This window comes from Cryptomeria japonica, chromosome 9 (assembly GCF_030272615.1).
Source record: "Cryptomeria japonica chromosome 9, Sugi_1.0, whole genome shotgun sequence".
NCBI classification, from domain to species: Eukaryota; Viridiplantae; Streptophyta; class Pinopsida; order Cupressales; family Cupressaceae; genus Cryptomeria; species Cryptomeria japonica.
Genome location: NC_081413.1, coordinates 481928624 through 481932987, shown reverse-complemented (window position 1 = coordinate 481932987; position 4364 = coordinate 481928624).

The window sequence follows — 4364 nt, the reverse complement described above, 5'->3', positions numbered from 1 at the left end:
TAGAATTTAAATCTGCAAAATGACCGTGTCTGGTACCACAAACCTTCTTGTTGTGATTATCACCTAGGGCCCTCATCCAAATCTCAAAGATCACCTGTTTATCTCTATGGATGATGATCCAAACAGTGCTTTTTTGTCCGTACCCTGCAGAGTGTTGTACAAGGAATATGTTAGAGCTTATATACAGTGCCGAATTGAAGAATTAGGGAGTTGTCAAATGTTGAATCTATATAATAATAAGCTATTTGAAGGAAGCTCCATGTTGACACATGAATTTCTTGATTTGGATAGAAAGGATTTTGTGTAGTTTGTGAAATTCCTGATGACATATGAACAAGAGTGGATTTGGTATATACTGAGCCATGTTAATGAAGAATTTATATGGTTGGATAAGATGCATAAGATCACGAAGGGAGTAATTTAGGCCGTCACAGGGTTATGTGCATCTAGTCAGCTACCATCCTTGAAAGTTGCAAAGAATGATGTTATAACAAATGCAACCGAGTCACAGTTCGATAGAAGAGAAATAACAATCAATGATATCTTGGAGGATGAAATCTAGTTTGCTTCCATGGTAATAGGATACAAAATCTATTATTCTAGCAGGATGAACTTTGTTTCTGGTATTGCCATTTATGCTGCATATGAGATGCTGAGGTAAGATAAGAAGTATGATATTTGTGAGTTGCTCTGGAGTGAGTCGATAAAAAAATTGAAGAAAGTCAAAGAAAATAAGAAGAATTACTTCAAGTATAGATATCTACTCTTTTATATTTTCTTTCATTTCCAGAATGAGATTCTGGGAGTTGTTCCAGTACAATGGGCATATGATAGGCCAGTTGGAGTACAAATCCGAGAGTATCTCTATAGTTGTGGTGATTCCAAAGCCTGGAATGCAAACCTATGGGGCTATTTCAAGAATTTTTAGAAGGATATGAATGATAGGGAAAGAATCCCTAAAGCTATTATTGATAAGTATGTTGACACAATTTGTTTCATGGTTGACACTGATCAATGCTTGATGGAAGTAGTAGAACCACATACATCATGGATACTACCGATGGGATATGAGGTTGATGGATAGGTTTTTTAACATTATGCTCAACATTTATTGAGTCAACTAGTGGATCCCAATGAAGAAAGGTTTGGAACCTATAAGGAGAAGAGACTGAAATCACTTGTGCAAAAACCAATGATGCAAAAGAAAGTTAGGAAGGAACCAACAACAATTGCTAAGTCTAAAGCTAAAACTAGAAGCACTGCTCATATTTTGTACCTTCCTAAGCTATCTCTAACTAAAACTAGAAGCACTGCTCATATTTTGTACCTTCCTAAGCTATCTCTAAAATCAGATAAGCTATCCAGTGATGAAAAGAAGAAGAAATCATTCTGGTTTGTAGTTATTGATGACGAGGAGACAAAATCGAATGAGACAATCAAAGAAGTAAAAGAAAAAGCTCCTATGGTTTCTAAGGAGAAACCATCTAATAGAGAAAGATCAAGAAAGAAGCCCAAATTTGTGCTTGATGAGGCATTGAAGATTGGAAAACTTGAAGGTAATTAAACTATTGCGCCTCCCATTACATTAGAACAAATTGTTAATAAAGTTGTTAAGGAAGGAAATTTGAAACCACTATCTGAATGGTATGAAAATTGTGATGACAATGGGAAGAGAACATTGGAAGAACCCATTGTTGAGTATATGAATGTGTACATAATGTCTTAATAGAGTTATCATTAGCAATCCTGAAAATCCTGTATGAAATTTTGGATGCTAGGAGACTTATGACTAATAAAGAAGATTGAAGACTAAAAGAGTATGTATTAGTCAACTTATGCTTAGTTATTTCTAAGGCAAAAATTGATAGAATTCTTAAGATAGCAAAGAATAAATTTAGAAGCAAGCACAAAGTTAATAAAATTATGTTTAGGGAGATTGATGAGGTAGTTCAGGAAACCGAGACAAACTTGAAGAAAATTTTGAATGAAAACTAGTATGAAGTGAATCTGGTGAAGGATAATACCAATCCGAAAGTGCAAACATAGGAAGATACTCATATTCCAAATGTACAAATTGAAGTTTCACAGATGCAGTTAGTTGAACTAGAAGAGGATAAGGTTTAGGAAGCTACAGATAAATCAGAGGATACAAGAGTAGAAGAAAGAGACAATTTTGAGATTCCTCTGGTAAATAATCTGAAAGCACCTATAGAGAATGTTGAACTAGATAAGGTGTAGGTCAAAGTTGAAGTTGAAGTTAAGACCGAAGCAAGAGACAGTGCTAAGGTAACAAAGGGAAAAGCAATAGATGATCTTGAATTCATTCAAGGACCAATCAATCTCTCCTCCTTGTCTCCCATTCAAAACCTTCAACTTGCATCTTTTGCACAGGCAAAGGCCAGTGAGGATCTATTGAAGTCTCACATCGAGGACAATTTTCTATTGGGTATGGCATTGAGCATTTTGGAGAGGCTTATGCCATCTTTTCAAAAAGATCCATCCATCACCCCATCCAGTAATTTGAAGATTTTGATTAATTCTGTTAGCTCCCATTTTGAATCCTTTGAGAAAGCTGCAGAGGAGAAAGTCAGAAATGAGTATAATGTCAAAAAGATCTGCACCTTGAAGAAGATGATTTTAAAGGATAGAGCTACATTAGAAGACTATATAAAGAGCATGAAGGATGCAATAATTGAAGGTGATAATACGTATAAATCATGCTTATTATTGAACAAATTTACTGCTGATATTGAAAAGAAGTCTCAAGAGTTCAAGGATTAGTTGGAAAGCACAACTCATCTAGTTGATCCCTTAAAAAATTCATTGAGCAATCATGAAAATCAAGCTAAATCACTGATTGAAAAGATCTGTGGTCTAAGCTATGATAAGGAAAGAATGATTGGCAGAGTTAGAGAGTTCAGGAGTGCCATCATTCCTAAGTTGGACATAATGGTTACTGCTATTCAAGGTGCTCAAAATTCTCTCAAGGAAGATCAACCAGAAAACCTGAAGACTACTAAAAAACAATCCTATCTTTTCAGTGGGTTTATAGAACTTTTTGAGAATCTACAGAAAGGTTGGGTAACTCATCTAGACACATTAAAGGACACCTATGTAGATTTTGTTCATTTTTTGTGAGATAAGTCAGTTTGTAGATAGCATTTTTTTCGAAACTCTACCTTTGCCATTGATGTCAAAGGGGGAGAGTAAGTGAGTGAAAAATGTTGATATGAGGGGAGTTCTTTGATTTTTTTAATTCTTTGGAATCTGGTGACTAGATTTTGGTTATAGTTTACATAGTTTAGTTTTGGTTCGACACTTAGTCATTTTCACTAAGTGTTCCCATTAATGCCAAGGGGGGAAAATGTTGGAAAGAGACACTGTAGTCATGTTGAGACGTTTTCATCGATGATAACTCATATCAATTATAGTATCAACACTTCATGTTTTCATCATTCTGATAGATTGAGTTGAGATTGATTGAGTCCAGTAAGGTCCAGTAAGCAGATGTGTATCTGGTAGTGTATATTTTTTCTTGGCAAATTATCTTGGTTATGTATTTTGCTTTGTGGATCTAGGAGAAGGTTTGTGGTCATGTAATTCATCTTATTTCAGGTCTATGACCTCCGATGTTAAGTTTGGTATCAGTTAGAAGATCCTGTAATTATAATTTTGTTAAGAGCAATGTATATCTGTGGTAGCGTGTGGTGATTTGCTTTGTGGATCTTGCAAATTGATTTTGACAATTGTTTACATGTTTGATGTTGATGAGATATCTTGTGGAAAGCACGTGGACATTTTTTTTTGGTCCACATGTGCATTAGAGTTGGATTTGAGCTGACTTATTTACATGTTTTCATTTTTTGTCTAGCGTGTTCTTGAAGCCGAGATGTAATAGTTCTTAATTTGGTAATGCATATATTCAAGATCAATCGTAATGAATATTTTTGATATCGATGGTTGTGTGTGGGATGTTTGTATGAGAGAATATGCACAGTTTCATGTGTGGATGGTGAAGATTTGTGCTTCGATATACAACAGAGTATCTGAATAGAGTAGTGTTGCAAAATTGAGTAAGAGCATATATTTTGTACCTGACCAGAACTACATCCAGACATTTTTAGATGCTATTTTTTATTTCAAAGTTCTTTGTAATCTCCTACAATCATTTGTAAGGGAGTGAGACTTCCGAGGTTGTTGCCCTTAATTGTAATCTGAGCAGTGAGCTCTAGGTAGTGTTCTTGAATGCATGTGCATTCCCCTATGTAATATTTTTATACTTCTAATAGAGTATACTAATATTGTGGGTTTGAATCCCATTGTGGTTTTTCCCTTAACCATGTTTCCACATAAAAATCTTGGTG